The following is a 17,775-nucleotide window of genomic DNA, read 5'->3' on the forward strand; positions in this document are numbered from 1 at the left end:
TTTCCTCCTTTAGCTCACTTCCTCCCCATCCACAAATTAACTGGAGCAACAGCTGAGGTACATTTATCAACCCGGAGGCTGTTATTTCTTCTTGGGTAGGTTAAATATAGAAATGTTTTGGCCCCGCTGACCCTTAATTATATGTTTTTTGCACATGGCAATACAAAGGGTAAAATACATTTTAAAGAAGAAAAGGGTTTAGCATTTGTTATATCCATATAGTGCAGCAGCTACTATAAAAGATTTTCAGAGGGTGATTGAATGATGTGATGAAGTGCTGAAACCCATCCCGCTCACTGCAGTATAGGAAGCATCATAAGAATATAAGAACGGCCATACTGGGTCAGACCAAAGGTCCCTCTAGCCCAGTATCCTGTCTTCCAACAGTGACCAATGCCAGGTGCCCCAGAGGGAATGACTAGAACAGGTAATCATCAGGTGATCCAGCCCCTGTTACCCATTCCCAGCTTCTGGCAAACAGGCTAGGGACACCATCCCTGCCCATCCTGGCTAATAGCCATTGATGGACCTATCCTCCATGAACTTATCTAGTTCTTTTTTGAACCCTTTTATAGTCTTGGCCTTCACAATATCCTCTGGCAAAGAGTTCCACAAGTTGACTCTGCGTTGTGTGAAAAAAATATTGCCTTTTGTTTGTTTTAAACCTGCTGCCTATTAATTTCATTTGGTGACCCCCCCCTAGTTCTTGTGTTATAAGAAGGAGTAAATAACACTTTCTTATTTACTTTCTCTACACCCGTCATGATTTTATAGCCCTCTATCATATACCCCCTTAGTTGTCTCTTTTCCAAGCTGAAAAGCCCCAGTCTTATTAATCTCTCCTCATACGGCAGCCGTTCCATAGCCCTCATAATTTTTGTTGCCATTTTCTGAACCTTTTCCAAATCCAATATATATATTTTTGAGATGGGGCAACTAAATCTGCATGCAGTATTTAAGATGTGGGTGTACCATGGATCTATATAGAGGCAATATAATATTTTCTGTCTTACTATCTATCCCTCTCTTAATGATTCCCAACATTCTGTTTGTTTTTTTGACTGCCGCTGCACATTGAGTGGATGTTTTCAGAGAAAAGAAAAGGAGTCCTTGTGGCACCTTAGAGACTAACCAATTTATTTGAGCATGAGCTTTCGTGAGCTACAGCTCACTTCATCAGATGCATACCGTGGAAAGTGCAGTTTCCACGGTATGCATCTGATGAAGTGAGCTGTAGCTCACGAAAGCTCATGCTCAAATAAATTGGTTAGTCTCTAAGGTGCCACAAGGACTCCTTTTCTTTTTGCGAATACAGACTAACACGGCTGTTACTCTGAAACCTGTTTTCAGAGAACTATCCACAATGACTCCAAGATCTCTTTCTTGAGTGGTAACAGCTAATTTAGACCCCATCATTCTATATGTATAGTTGGGATTATGTTTTCCAATGTGTGTTACTTTGCATTTATCAACACTGAATTTCATCTGCCATTTTTTTGCCAAGTCACCCAGTTTTGACAGATCTTTTTGTAGCTCTTTGCAGTCTGCCTGGGACTTAACTATCTTGAGTAGCTTTGTATCATCTGCATATTTTGCCACCTCACTGTTTACCCACTTTTCCAGATCATGTATGAATATGTTAAATAGGACAGGGCCCATTACTGACCCCTGGGGGACACCACTATTTACCTCTCTCTATTCTGAGAACTGACCATTTATTCCTACCCTTTGTTTCCTATCATATAACCAGTTACCAATCCATGAGAGGACCTTCCCTCTTATCCCATGACTGCTTACTTTGCTTAAGAGCATTTGGTGAGGGACCTTGTCAAAGGCTTTCTGAAAATCTAAATACACTATATCCAATAGATTCCCCCTTGTCCACATGCTTGTTGACCCCCCTCAAAGAATTCTAGTAGATTGATGAGGCATTGTTTCCCTTTACAAAAACCATGTTGACTATTCCCCGACAAATTATGTTCCATCTATGTGTTTGATAATTTTGTTCTTTACTATGGTTTCAATCAATTTGTCTGGCACTGAAGTCAGGCTTACCAGCCTGTAATTGGCAAGGTCTCCTCTGGAGCCCTTTTTAAAAATTGGTGTCACATTAGCTAGCCTCCAGTCATTTGGTACAGAAGCTGATTTAAATGAGAAAAACATAATTAGTCACACAAGCATAGACAATCTCTTCCTGGAATTAGGAAGTTCTCTCACTTGCTTTCTGAGCACTTTTAAGGAACACTTGCCTGTGGTTTGCAGTACTTGGTATTGTCAAAAGGTTCATGAAAATCAGATAGGCAGAGATAGGCAGGAGATCCCTTATAAATAGCGTTTGGCATCTATTTTGATGACTATGAGTTGGACGAGGCTGAGTGTAAAGTATCCACAACCCCCTGGGTAAGCAGATATATCAACATCTCAGGGACTGAAAAACAATAAGTTCAATTTTTCCCAAAATCACCTATAGAAACTAACAAAGTACATTCTATGTGGTACAAGGGAGCAGGGAGAGAATGATGGACTCACCAGGTGAAAGCCTAGCCCCACTAAAGTCCATGGGAGTTATGCCATTGATTTCAATAGGACAGGATTTCACCCTCTAACTTTAAGCAGGACTCCTTTTCCAAACCCAGGCACTCCCACCTGTTTGTAAATAGCCCACAATATTCACAACTATAACTGCCAGTGGCCCACATGTCGCCCATCCACCACTGAGCAGCATGGGCAGTATCAAAATACTATTTAAGGGCCCCTAAATCTGCCGTGGGGAGAGAGCAATGGTTCTGCTGCAGGCTCACTCTAGCCCCAGGCACCACATGGGCTTGTCTGGGCTCTGAGGGAGGAGGGAAGGAACCACTCAGTAGCATGATTTGCTGGGGCCTAGATGGTCAGACCTGCATCAACTGCTCTGAGGTTGCGGAAGCTCCCCCCTGAGGAGTTGTTGCTTTATCACTGGCAAGTGCTGCATAGCTCCTGCAAACCTGACAGCAGTCGGCGTGCACTTTCACTAAACCCGTCACGGTGCAGCTAAGGCAGTCCTACAGGGGGTAGAGAGCTCTGCTGGTGGTGGTGGTTTGTTTGTTTTTTATATTAAAAAGGCAAGCCACGAGGATTATTAATTTTACAGTCTGGAAAGTGTCCTTTTTTCATCCCAAAAAATGACAGTTATGAATCATTGAAAATGGGATAAGAATGGAAGTACATATCGAGCTTTTACTCTACTGGTTGCTACTTTCCTTCCGTAACATAACTCTAGCAAAGAAGCATGATTCAGCAAACAGGGTAGAATAACAGAGTCCTGGGATTTGTCTGTTCCTAACTCTGCAAATGCAAACTTTACTATGCAAATCATTTGATGTCAGTGTTAGTGTCCTTTACAGATGGGGAAACATATCCATTTTTTGTAAAGCACTTTGAGATCTACGGATGGCAAGGGCTATCTAAAGGTCAGAACTATAATACAATTCTGGTATAACCTTTTTTGGTATGTCTTTCATGTACGCTGTTTCACAAACTCCTTATTGAACAATATTATAATGAGAAGGAGAGAGAAAAGAGGTGTAGGCAAGGTAAATGAGAGGGCTTAAGAGGAGCCTTGGAAAGCAATGGTGAGCTGATGTGGTAGAGAGACACAGGAAAGCCATTTCAGATAGCCAGAGCTGCAGACAAAGCAAACAATTTGAGGGCCACACCTCAGAGTGAGGGCTCACCTTCGCTGGGGTCGGGTAGGTGTGAATGTGGATCCACTAATGCAGTTGCATCACTGCAGAACCCTAGAGATGTGCTGTGCCAGTGTAAAAAGTGACTTGTGTCAGTGCGGCATATCCCATTTGAAAGGTGTTTCTCAAATATCTGTGTGTGATTTCTGCATTTTTTTCCCCGTCTTTTCATACTACTAGTTCACAACTGCATGACCCTACATGGTTTTCCTGTAATTCACCCTTAATTTCCCCCTCAGACAGAAGAAGGAAAACAAGTCATTGGGATCTAGTTCACCCTTGAATGTGCACACATCATTCCCATTAATACTAATGGGATAAAATGTACCTATTAAGCATTATGTGCTGTACAAGCCATAAGGCTCTATTCTTCCTTTATTACTGAAATCCAGCTGTCAAAACCTCTACTCTGATTTTGTTCTCTTTTTCCTAGGATTCCCTAGAAAACTGAGTGATCCTTTTTCAAACCATTAATGTGTTTTTGCAGAATGTAATTTTTTTAAAAGTATATTCGGTATTCACTTTACAAAATAAATCTCTCCCTTCTGAGGGTCCAATCCTGCAATGCTTATGTAATGCCCACACCTCCTGGGTGTGGTGTTCTGTCCCATCTAGTGGCACCGAGACCACTTAGAGAGCGATTAATGAATCTGTTTTCAGCCTTAACTAAGAGGCACTTGATTTTTAGCTCATGCTGTAGCGGCTCATGCATTTAGTTCTAGAGGTACCAGGTTCGATCCTGCCTGCCGACTACCAGGGTCTGTGGGTGTTACACTTACTCATGACTAGCTTCATCCAGTGTGTGGAACTTCTTTCATGAATAAGGGTGACCAGATCTATCTGTCTAAGGTAGTCAAACAGCCCTCATCACTGCAATATCTGAACACCTTACAATCCTTTATTGTATTCATCTTCACAACACCCCTTTGAGGTAGGGAAGTATTATCCCCATTTCACAGATGGGGAATGGAGGCACAGAAAGGCAAAGGGACTTGTCCAAGGTCACACAGGAAGTCTGTGCTAAAGCAGGGAATTGAACCTGGGTGTCCCAGGTAACTGCCCTAACCACTGGGCCATCCTTCCTTGCTTAGATCACACCCATAGCATCTGAATGTTCAGACCAGGGCTTAAATTCAGCCAGAGCCCACTGGAGTAGAACTCCAGTAAATATTTTCAAACTCATGGGAGCCCTGGTGCCTACCTCGGGGCTGAAGCCTCGCAGCACATGCTGGGGTTCAGGGAAATAATCATAGAAAATTTAAGCCCCAGTTCAGACTGGAATAAAAGACAATATATTAAAAGGGACCCTGGGTCAAAATCACCTCTTGTTTAACTGCATTATAATCAACAGAGTTACACCAAGGATGAATCTCGCCCAGAGTCCATAGTTTAGGCCAATAATTTCGGTTTTGGGAGGAAGATAGATTTTACAGAATAAAAATATATTCCTGAAATAAAAATTCTCAATGAAAACAAAACTTTGGTCAAATTTAAACTTGCTTGCAACCCAGACATTGCATCATCATCATGCAATGGAGGAGAGCAGGAAAGTGGGAAATATTTTCGGTGGTTCAAGCTGAAGCAAATAGAAAAAAAAAAACAAATAGTATAAATGATGTGGGGGGAAAAGGCAAACACCACAAGAACCTCCCATGCTGTACAGGAATCTCCCAGAGAAGTACCAGCCTTTCCTTAGCACTCAAGACAAACTCTACAGCGGCCTACAATTTCAAAAGTGCCTAGTGATTTTGGATGCTTCAATTTTTGGGTGCCCAACCTGAGACATCTTAAAGGGGACTGTATTTCAGAAAATGCTGAATGCTCATTGTGAAAAATTGGACCCCTTCAGAGGGGAGTCTGATGTTGGCCATCCAAAAACTGAGATGCCCCCAAATCATTAGACACTGGAAAGTTCATGCCAGAGTAAATTTTCTTGTAATATCAATAGGAGACGAATAACAGAATAAATACCTCAACATAATTATCTGTGCATATCTGTAAACCAAGATAAACAGTGATTTGTGCAGGGTGCAACAGGAGTGTATCTGGGGAGACTGGCCCCTGATCTTTGAAAAGATTGCAGGAAAGAGGCACCTTCATTAATTCTCACATGTGGATTGTGCGTGAGGGAAACAAGCTTGCTGAGCAGTCTTCCCAAAGAGGGTGTCCTTCTCATCTCTCCTCGTTGAAAGTTAGAGGGGAAGGTACTGTACATAGGTACTGTTCTGGGAAGGTCATGCTTAATTTTGGGCTCATTTCATGCGTCTAATACTGTTTGGCAAAGTTGTGGTTACTGGCCTCTGCCCTATGGATGTCACTGTTGTGCTCATTTAGTCTCCTTTTTCCACAAGTCTGACTGTTTTAGCCACACATATCTGATTACAGACGCTTTTAAGGAGTTAGATTCCCCTCTTCAGTGGCCTCACAAGCCATCTTTGCTGGACAATGAAAGAATATATATGACAAGACCATATTGTGCCAGTTACTTTAAAGGGAGAGTTCCCTCTCAGGATTGACTAAAAACTGATGAAGCGAAAATAAGAAGGGTTTCTACAGGTAAGTTAGCAACAAGAAAAAGGTCAGGGAAAGTGTGGGACCCTTAATGAATGTGGAAGGCAACCTAGTGACAGATGATGTGGAAAAAGCTGAAGTACTCAATGCTTTTTTTGCCTCGGTCTTCACAGACAAGCTCAGCTCCCACACTGCTGTCCTGGGCAACACAGTATGGGCAGCAGGTGAGCAGCCCTGGGTGGTGAAAGAACAGGTTAAGGAGTATTTATAAAAGCTGGACATGCACAAGTCCATGGTCCATATCTAATACATCCGAGGGTGCTGAGAAAATTGGCTGATGTGATTGCAGAGCCATTGGCCATTATCTTTGAAAACTCGTGGCGATCGGGGGAGGTTACGGAAGATTTGAAAAAGGCAAGTATAGTGCCCATCTTTAAAAAAGGGAAGAAAGAGAACCTGGGGGACTACAGATCGGTCAGCCTCACCTCAGTCCCTGGAAAAATCATGGAGCGGGTCCTCAAGGAAACCATTTCAAGCACTCGGAGGAGAGGAAGGTGATCAGAAATAGTCAACATGGATTCACCAAGGGCAAGTCATGTTTGACCAACCTGATTGCCTTCTATGATGAGATAACTGGCTCTGTGGATGAGGGGAAAGCCGTGGATGTGTTATTCCTTGACTTTAGCTAAGCTTTTGATCCGGTCTCCCACAGTATTCTTGCCAGCAAGTTAAAGAAGTATGGGCTGGATGAATGGACTATACGGTGGATAGAAAGCTGGCTAGATTGTCAGGCTCAACGGGTACTGATCAATGGCTCAATGTCTAGTTGGCAGCCGGTATCAAGTGGAGTGCCTCAGGGATCGGTCCTGGGGCCAGTTTTGTTCAACATCTTCATTAATGATCTGGATGATGGGAGGGATTGCACCTTCAGCAAGTTCACAGATGACACTAAACTGGAGGGAGAGATAGATACGCTGGCGGGTAGGGATAGGGTCCAGAGTGACTTAGACAAATTGGAGGATTGGGCCAAAAGAAATCTAATGAGATTCAACAAGGACAAGTGCAGAGTCCTGCACTTAGGACGGAAGAATCACATGTACCGCTACAGGCTGGGGACCGACTGGCTAAGCAGCAGTTCTGCAGAAAAGGACCTGGGGATTACAGTGGATGAGAAGCTGGATATGAGTCAACAGTGTGCCCTTCTTGCCAAGAAGGCTAACAGCATATTGGGCTGCATTAGTAGGAGCATTGCCAGCAGATCAAGGGAAATGATTATTCCCCTCTATTCGGCACTGGTGAGGCCACATCTGGAGTATTGTGTCCAGTTTTGGGCCCCCTGCTACAGAAAGAATGTGGACAAATTGGAGAGAGTCCAGTGGAAGGCAACGAAAATGATCACGTGGGTGGGGCACATAACTTATGAGGAGAGGCTGAGGGAACAGGGCTTGTTTAGTCTGCAGAAGAGAAGAATGAGGGGGGATTTGATAGCAGCCTTCAACTACCTGAAGGGGGGTTCCAAAGAGGATGGCGCTCAGCCGTTCTCAGTGGTTGCAGATGACAGATCAAGGAGCAATGGTCTCAAGTTGCAGTGGGGGAGGTCTAGTTTGGATATTAGGAAAAACTATTTCACTAGGAGGTGGTGAAGCACTGGAATGGGTTACCTACGGAGGTGGTGGAATCTCCATCCTTAGAGGTTTTTAAGGCTCAGCTTGACTAAGCCCTGGCTGGGATGATTTAGTTGGGGTTGGTCCTGCTTTGAGCAGGGTGTAGGACTACATGACCTCCTAAGGTCTCTTCCAACCCTAATCTTCTATGATTCTAAGCCTGATCTGCTCCAGTCAAAATATCCTTGAGTTCTTAGAGGGAGAGTTTTCTTATGAACACTGCTGTTAGTGTTCCTGTTTAATTCTTCATGCCAAATATTTCAGTCTCCTTACCACTCATCCCAAGACAAAGATGGGGATATATGACTAGTAAGATGTGACTATTATGAAGTAGAGGAGCATTAGGGTTTGAGTGTTAGGGTTTTAATGTATGTGTTTGTTTATGTTAGTTTTTTTTTCCCCCCATTAGTGCTTCACAGAGCCATGTGGCAGGATCATGCAAGACCTGGTCTTATGGTACTTCATTTTCTGGCTCGTGGAAATGCTGGCCTTGATCCTGCAAAGCACTTAAACACACATGTAACTCTATAAAGACTGGCTCGTGAGGGGCACAAAGCAATCTGATATGGAACATGTGCATTGGACCTCTGTAGGAATTAAAACCACAAGGGCTGTTTAGGATGTGTTTTTCTCTGGCAGAAAAGAAGATGAGGCTAGAATGACAGCTGAAGTCCAGGAGACAAGGAAGCCCACTGAAAATAATCACCAGGAGAGAGACAATGCAGGATGAGATCCTTATTGAGACAGAGGTAGAAGCATAAAGGAACATTCATGTCTGTGGCATTTAGGAACACTAGGAGCTGTAAGAGCATCAGGTACATTACAAAAATGATTCAGGGATACAGGGAGCAGATCTATTGCACAAGATACATTACAGTCCCCCACCCTTTATATCAGCTGTATTCTAAAGAGACATATGGTTGAAAAGCTCTACATGGTTTGATGCTGTACACTGAAAAACCAGGAAGTAGTTGCAGGCTTTAGCCTCTTCAGTCCTCTGCTCTTTATGATTAGTCATTCTAGTCATCCACAGCACTAATTCTGAACTATAATAGCTGATTTAATGTTCCTCCTATCAACTTTTGCTGCAAGGAGATGTAGTTTTTTTTCCCCATGTGTCTTGCTTCTGAAGTTACAGGGGATTATTTTCTGTAGTCCCACATATGTATGTACTGGAAATTCTAAACCAGGCATCCAGTGTTCTGTCTGTGGCATAAGAATATTTGCTGGTTGCAGTATAGTAAATGTACAGTGAAAACTCTGTAAAAATACAGCCTTTATTTTTAAAAAAAGGATGGCAATTTTTACCCATTTTAAACATTGTTGCCTTGAAGTAAAAGAAAAATTAACTATAAGATTTTTTTAAAGTTCCTTTTAATCCATACTGAGTAGATGGAGGTCCTAAACTATAATAGGTTTTTTCTGACCCAGCAGTAAAATAAGCAGGCAATAAACATTAAATTGCCTTTTTAAAACTGTATCAATGAAAGAGCTAGCAATTAAATTCTCCCTGTTTCCCCAGTACCACAATTTTTAACAAGAGACAAGGTGAATTATGTGTACAGGCAACAACACAATGTAATAGGGCCAAAAGAAGAGAATGAAGCAAAAGCTGATAAGGTAGAAAATTACTAGGAGAAAACATGGCAATAGGAGGTGACAAATTGCAAAGCCAATCTTAAGTAATTAGTTCATTATTACTCATGGAACATAGTGCATTTGGTGCATTAGAGTTGCTGTGGATACTTAACTAAAACCAAAATGCTTGTGACTCATGTAGATCTGTAGAGCTGGCTGGCTATTTTGACACCTCTTTTCCTTTTCCATTGGGTTGCTGTTACTTTACTTTTTATTATTACCTAATTCCCAGGAATAATGACTCAATTGATAATTTGAAGCAGGCTTCTGGGAGCCCCCTTTTAAAATTCTGCCACTAATTTGGAGGAAAGATTAGAGTGATTTCCTTACCTTGATGGAGTTACCCAAATCCCCAGGGAAGGGTGATCAGTGATTTAATTTTTACCCAGAAAGTTAGATAGGACAAAATGCCTTCTGCAGTACTGTAAGGTCCCCTGCAAGATCCAACCGCACAAATTCTTTTCCCTCTTAAGGACTCAATTCTGTAAAGTGAGGGGCAACTCCTGAAGGTTCTTAGCACCATGCAGGATTGGGCCCTAAGGTTCTTAGCTTATACTTTGAAGTTTGCCCCAGTCTATTTTTGGACTCCTCCAGACTCTCTGGAAATCTTTGGCCTGCTTCTATGTCACCAGAGTGCCTTGCTGAGTATCTTGGTGTCTCTTACCTTTCCACAAATTCCCTCAGACATCTCATCCTTCTCCTTGAATGCCTAAACCAATATCCACCTATTTCTCCTTCCCTCACTCCCATTTGCCCTCTCCTTATTCCTTAAAGAGATAAGGGGCTGGTGCTGCAACTGTTGAGTGAATCAGTGGCTAGAGTGAAGACTGCTTTCCTAGGTTCACTAAAGACTTGCCTATAACAAATGCCTAGTTTGTGCAAAACTGGGGGACAAATCAAGTCTGAAGTGCACGAAGTGTCTGAGTGGACCCTGCTGCCTCATACCAAAACTTCCCTACTACGCTTTGACCTACTCCTGTTTCAAAGAATGTTAGATTAGAAGTGTTGTATAAATTTTAAATGGAACAAAGGGCCAAAGAGTCAAAGGTGTTAACATGACCCTGAAACTGTCCAGCAACATTAAACAGTGTTAAATAAGGTTCGGGGCATGGTATACAGAAACATCAGTCTGCCTAGTCCCATGGAAAACTCCACACCTTCTCCCTCTTCCATTCTCCTAGTCTCAGTCATTATGCTCAAAGGGGGGAATTGTAGACCTGTAAGTGCTTCCTGCCAGCCTGTTATGCATGTGGTGAGCCTGTGACATCCTCTATGGATGGGATTCTTAAGGGGGACTTAGGCACCTGACTGCCACTTTAGATGCCTAGGTCCCACATGTAGGCCCACTGGCATTCACAGAACCCCTGCTCAGCTGCCACCTAATCCTGGAAGTGCCTAAAATCTCTAGGCTGCTGAGTTTCCACTGCTAAAGTCTCCAAGGCACCTAAATTTTGGCCACTGGGCATGCGTCCACCTAAGTCCTGACCCTGCCTAGTAATTTGGCACCTAACTCATGCCTAAGCCCCAGTGCAATTCAGAAAGTAGGCGTTCCCCTGCCCTTTTTGCCTTTGGGTCCCAATCTGCTAGATTTGGTGTAGGCACTTTTAAACCCAAAGTGGAACAACTTCAACAGGAGCAATTAAGAGAACCCCACCCCAGAATAGTCAATAGCCTAATGGTTAGGGCATTGACCTGGGAGGTGGGAGATGTGGTTTCCCTGCTCCAAATCAGGCAGAGTGAGGATTTGAAAATAGGCCTCCCATATCCCAGGTGAATGCCCTAGCCACTGAGCTCTTGACTATTTGGGGATGGACTTAAACACCACCACCACTCCTCCTGATCTCATTGCCCCAGTTTCTTTTTTGTGGATTAGCCATGCTCTGAGCACACCTATCAGATTGGGCACCACAGGCTGGGGCTAAGACATGAGCTAGGACACTGAGCAGTTTAGTGGTGTCAGACTTGAGTTGCTTTGTGCATATCTACTGGCAGAAACTTAGGTGCATAGGGCATTTAGATGCCCACAAGGTTAAGTGGCAGCTGAAGGTCTCAGGAACCTAAGTCCAACATTTAGGTACCACAGAGTCTCTTTGTGGATCTAGCTCCATGTACTTGGCACATGTTTCTAACTCTGAGGAAGATGGGAATGGAGACTGCTCATTTAAAGAATGAAAGGCTGAGAGGCACATCGTCATAATAGGACAAGAAGATGCTGATGCTGCTACTAGATTCCCTCCCACCCTGCCTCTTTCTCTTTAAAATAAATGCCAAAGGGAAAATTCTTGGGCTTTGGAATAGTCACTCAGATTCATCCCACTCTCCCTTTCCTCCTTCTCCGTCCTTTTTCCACTCTGCAGGTGGGATTTTCTTGCTCTCTCTCTTTTTTTTTTTTTTGCATAGGCTCTCACATCCCTGCACCCCATCCTTCCCACCTTCCATTAAACTGAAACCAAACCAAACTCTAAATGTAAATTGAAATCGTACCTATTTTGGCACTCTTTAAAAATGCATTGTCCTAATCTTTGTGAAGAGCATTGAAGATGAAAAGTAGTAGGTAAGTGCTAAGTATTTATTTATATCTTCTTTCAACATTGGCACAATCTCCCTCACATCCAAGCTGCGCCACACTGTACACACTGCAGTAAATTCAGATTAAGACCATGTGCTGCAGATGTTTATTCTTGGAGCCTGTTCCCCCACCATGTTGTGTGATTGTGATTTCATTGTGTGCTGGCAAACAGTGAAGTTTTGGTTTTGACCTCCTTGAGAAGCCTACAAAAAGGCAACATTTGTTCACTTTGTTTGTGTGTGAAATTTTTGTCGGTCCAAAGGGGAAGCTAGTTATTTTAATCACACAAACAAACAAAACCTCTCCACCTGACAAACAAAGACCTGCTGCCAGATAACATGCATGTCATAACCTCAGACCCATATCTTGTCTAGTCATTTATAATAATCTCATCATTACAGTCACAGGCTGCCATATATACCTGATTAAGAAGAGCAATGTTTCACTTGGAAAGGACAAGACCCTTTCTGCAAACTTAAGTGAAAATTCACACTTGATGCTCCTTTCCAGAAGTGATGTTGCCAAGCTCTTCTGCCATGGGTTGTATTGAGAGAAGCCTTGCACAAAGAGAAGGATACTGGAGTCTTAAAGGTGAAGAAGCTCTGTCTTCTGCTGATCTATGGTGGTAGAGAAATACACTAGCTAGGACTTTCCCCCGAGAACACACTGTTCCCGCCCACAAGAGTTTCACCCTGTGGACTGTCTGATGCCGAGCGCTAGGCATAGCTGTCATGGTGGGTTGCTGGCAGGAAGATAGTCTGTGAGCTGCTAACGTTTAGAATAGGTAAGAATGACAAAAATAGAAATAATAAAAATTGCTTAGTGTTGAGTGGAAAATTGTTACAACTTTCTCGAAGCCACAGCAGGAGATTGAAACATCCACCTCCACATACAGTACCTACACAGGAAATTAGATCTAATGATGTTGTGACTTTTCACTTAAAGTGTGTTCTCATTAACCTTTCTCTTGGACCTCAACTTTTGGCTTTCTTTGGACAGATCTTGTGGATGGTAGTTCCTAACTGGATTAGGAATTCTCACTCATTTGAACAGCTCAAATAGCCCTGGTAATTACACTACATCATAGCATTCTGGTCATTAACTGCAATGATCACTGATTTTCTCTGAGACCATTGTTCTATTAAAATATGTCAGTGCAAAGTGACCTTCAGTAAGATTTCTGTATATAAAAACATCCAGTGGGTCTGAGCAACAGAACTGTACAATTCTAACAATAAACATTAGCTATCAGAGTGCAAGTAGGAAGGGTTAGATAATTAGCCTTCATTCTCATATGATTAGCGTAACAAGTGTTGGTCTGCTGCTGCCTATCACTCCATGTAAGTTTGAGAGATGCCCTTTGGAACTACACTTTGTTTTCAATGGCCACATCTAATGCAAAGACAAATCTCCCAAGCCCAGGATAAATCACCATGTTTCTTCTTTGTGACATCTCTGTCTTAGAGAAGCCCCAGTGTTTGGACATGACCCTGGTAGGAAATGCAGCTGAGGTCCAATGCTTTACTTGATGCTGGCTGCTACTTCTTCCCCTCTATGTAACCAATTATTCACCTCATCTGCTTTTTGTCAGGCCCTCTAAAGATCACAACATTCCTAGACATTCTGTGACCAGCATGGCACTTCACCTCTTCCCTCTCCTAAACGTAATTTGACTATCAGCAGATCCTGCCCACCCAGGAGAAAGGAAGCTGTGCTAAAGCACTGTCTCTGGGCTTCTGGGACTATATATCCATGCTTTCAGAAAAATCCACTAATTTTGAGTGCTTTCAGTCTTTTGTCCCCGAACTAAAACAACCTTTGTACCCAATTTTCTGAGATGCTGAGAATCTACAACTCCTATTGACTTCAAAAAATGGAGGTGCACAAAATTAGTGAATATTTCTGAAAAAATTAGCCATACTACTTATGTGATTATTCATCAAGGTACTCTTTCATATGAACAATAAGTCAGCACCTTCTATGTAAAATGCCTTAGCTCTGTCAAGTTTTCTTAATGCCAAGTGTCATAAAAGCTCACTTTAAAAAATTATTGTCCCTCTCAGTTCAGTGGGCATTTAGCACAGGTATTACATTTATAAATTGTTCTGACATGGCAGATAACAAAATAGTTGGGGTCAAATGAACCTTACGTGTGGAGACATCCAGATCAGTTCTGTCCTTCTCCAACTAGCAGGGCATTAGATTATTCTTCTCCATTCCAGAACATTGTGAGGCTGACAGATATGAAAACAGGCTTACTTACAGCGTTTCTCACATAAGAAAAATTCTAGCTGAAATGTTCTTGGAGTCTGAGTTTGTGTGTGTGTGTATATGGGGAGATGAGCAGGGAACAGAATAACTGTATTTTGAAAAGTTGCAGGCCTTGCTGTTTGGCTTACATTAAAGTGTTTTATATTTGTGTAATTGTTCTTCAGAATTCTAGTGAAATATAACATAACATAAATTTACCTCCCAAAATGTAATGTTGTTCTGTATCTAAGCATTTAATGTAATATTTTATCTTTCAGTGTAATTTAGCAGCTGGAAACAAGCTGGGGGGTCCAGTACTATGGCCCGGATCGTCAAAAATACTGAGGTGCCTAATTCTCATTAAGTTCAATGGGAGTTAGGTGTCTATACCTGTGAAGATCTGGGCCAATGTGACTTCTCAGCTCTTAAAACCACTGGCATGTGTCTATGGATAAACTAGGGTTGTGGACCACACTTTGCTTAGCTCTACTCTATTAATAAGGTGACGTGTTGCATAGTTACAGAAATATTTCTAGTGGTAGAGAAACTCTATTATCATCCAACATGTAAAGTGCTTTCTTGTAGCTGAAGCTTTTCAGGTGTTGGAGAATCTCCTTGAGAAGCGTAGAGGAGATCTCAAGTTCAAATTTTTAGTATTGCAGCGGTTGTTATGTCTTGTCAGCCTTCACAATAGTACATAAATACTTATTTCATTAAACATTCATTCTTTCTTATATATCACACCTGTAGTTTGGGTGTTAGACAGTGATCTTTGGAGGTGACCTATCCATCCGAGTTAGGAAAATGACTTATTTAGAGAAAGAACAGCTATCTGATTGACAGCTGAGATTTGACAGGAAGAGGCCACCTTGACTGACTTTCACCTATACCCTCTTATGCATGGTCTAGTTGCTTCATCTTTCCAAATAAATTTTGTAAATAGTCCCAGTTTAATTTTCTAAGTAATTGTTGATTTGGGCCTGTTGGGAGAGTTAGGAAAAGAAATGCAGGTATTTGGCAGAAGACTCATCTCTATTATTATTCTACCAATTAAGGGGTGGGGAAAGCAATGCTCATACACTAAAATCTTGAATTATGTTGTTTATTTGAGGAAAAGGGAAAGGATTTTAACTAAAATAACAAATTCAGAGAGCAGGGGGATCACAGTTTCTGTATAAATGATGTTTCTTATTTACATTTCCATCCTTTTAATTGCAATCTCCAGTTAGAAGTCATCTTCTCAAAAATGACTCTTCTCAAAAATGACATCTTCTCAAAAATAAGTCACGTTGTTGTGACTTAAAATTTCACCATGTTCATTCCATCAGTAATTGAAGGAGAAATTGGTTAGGATTCAAGCTGAGTAAAGCACTTCTTGTGCAGATGAGATTTTATGCATCTCTTCCTAAGTTATTACTTCTAATTAATGAAGTTTCATTTATTCGAACAAATGACTCGTTAATAATCCAACAGTAGACTGATGGCAGACATCCCTGCTGTGTAGTGTGCCTCTGGAAAGTGTGAAGTGTGAAGGGATGGGCAAACTTGCTTGCCTAATTATGAACTCACTCCAGCATTACAGGCTTGAAAGTTCAGCTTGAATTCTGATGAGCAGATGGGGGAAAGGGGAGGAGCAGAAAGCAACCAGAATGGAAAATCAAATTGTCATAAACATACAGCTAAGGGTAGCATAAAATCCCTCCTTAACCTGTAAAGGGTTAATCAGTTCCATTAATCTAGTTGGCACCTGACCAGAAGGACCAATGGGGAAAGAAGATACTTTCAAATGTGGGGGGAGGGAAGGTTTTTGTTTGTGCTTTTATTGATCTCTCTGGAGATGAAGAGAGAGACCAAGCAAGTAATCCAGCTCCTACTGAATGATACATCTAAAATTACAGAAATAGTAAGTAATAGCAAGGAAATGTGTTAGAGTATCTTTTGTTTTAGCTTTTGAATTTTCCCTGTGCTAAGAGGAAGGTTTATTCCGGAGTGTTTTTTGGGGTTTGGTTTTTTTTTGTAACTTTAAAGTTTTGCCTAGAGGGGAGTTTTAAATCTTATTACCCTGCAAAATTACCTTCCATCCTGATTTTACAGAGGTGTTTCTTTTACTTTTTTCTTTATAATAAAAGTTCTGTTTTTAAGAATCTGATTGGGGTTTTCAGTGTCCTAAAAACCCAAAGGTCTGGTCTGTGCTCACCATGTTTACTCTCAAGCCTCCGCAGGAAAGGGGGTGAAGGGACTTGGGGGGATATTTTGGGGAAACAGGAACTCCAGGTGGTCCTTTTCCTAAATCTTTGTCTAACTCACTTGGTGGTGGCAGCGATACCGTTCCAAGGACAAGGAAGAATTTGTGCCTTGGGGAAGTTTTTAACCTAAGCTGGTAGAAATAAGCTTAGGGGGTCTTTCATGCAGGTCCCCACATCTGTACCCTAGAGTTCAGAGTGGGGAGGGATCCCTGACACAAATACAGAGAAATTAGTGCCACATCTACATTACCAGCATGTCTAGATGAATAGTTAGGGTGCAAAAGCTGGGATGTCTACAGCGCACTCGCCTGCTGCTCGTTCACTGTCCATGCAGACCCTGCTATAGTACACTGAAAGTTCACTAGTGCACTCTGGTGTATTCCTCTCTCAAAGCAGAGTAAATCAAAGTGCACTAGGGACCTTTTAGTGCTCAGTAACACAGTCCATATGGACATATTTAGTGCACAGCTGACTAATGTGCTGTAAATGTACACCCCACCTTGCTGCACACTAATTGTTCATCTAGGTAGACAAGCCCCAGGAAAAAAGGGTGTTTAACAAGTTAGCTGATTGAGGTAGACCTTGGGAGGAGGAGGAAGGGAGAATAGGGTTTACCACAACCAGATAACAAGCTAAAACCACAACTGCCTGTTCGTACTAGGATTTTAACATGGAGCAGGTCCTCAAGGAAACCATTTTGAAGCACTTGGAGGAGAGGAAAGTGAACAGGAACAGTCAGCATAGATTCACCAAGGACAAGTCATGCCTGACTAACCTAATAGCCTTCTATGATGAGATAACTGGCTCTGTGGATGAGGGGAAAGCAGTGGATGTGTTATTCCTGGACTTTAACAAAGCTTTTGAAATTGTCTCCCACAGTATTCTTGCCAGCAAGTTAAAGACATATGGGCTGGGTGAATGGACTATAAGGTGGATAGAAAGCTGGCTAGATTGTCAGGCTCAACGGGTACTGATCAATGGCTCCATGTCTAGTTGGCAGCTGGTATCAAGTGGAGTGCCCCAAGGGTCAGTCCCGAGGCCAGTTTTGTTCAATATCTTCATTAATGATCTGGATGATGGGAGGGATTGCACCCTCTGAAAGTTTGCAGATGACACTAAACTGGGAGGAGTGGTGGGTAGGGATAGGATTGCAAGGATAGGATACAGAGGGTGGG

The sequence above is a fragment of the Eretmochelys imbricata genome, chromosome 3, assembly GCF_965152235.1.
Source record: "Eretmochelys imbricata isolate rEreImb1 chromosome 3, rEreImb1.hap1, whole genome shotgun sequence".
NCBI lineage: Eukaryota > Metazoa > Chordata > Testudines > Cheloniidae > Eretmochelys > Eretmochelys imbricata.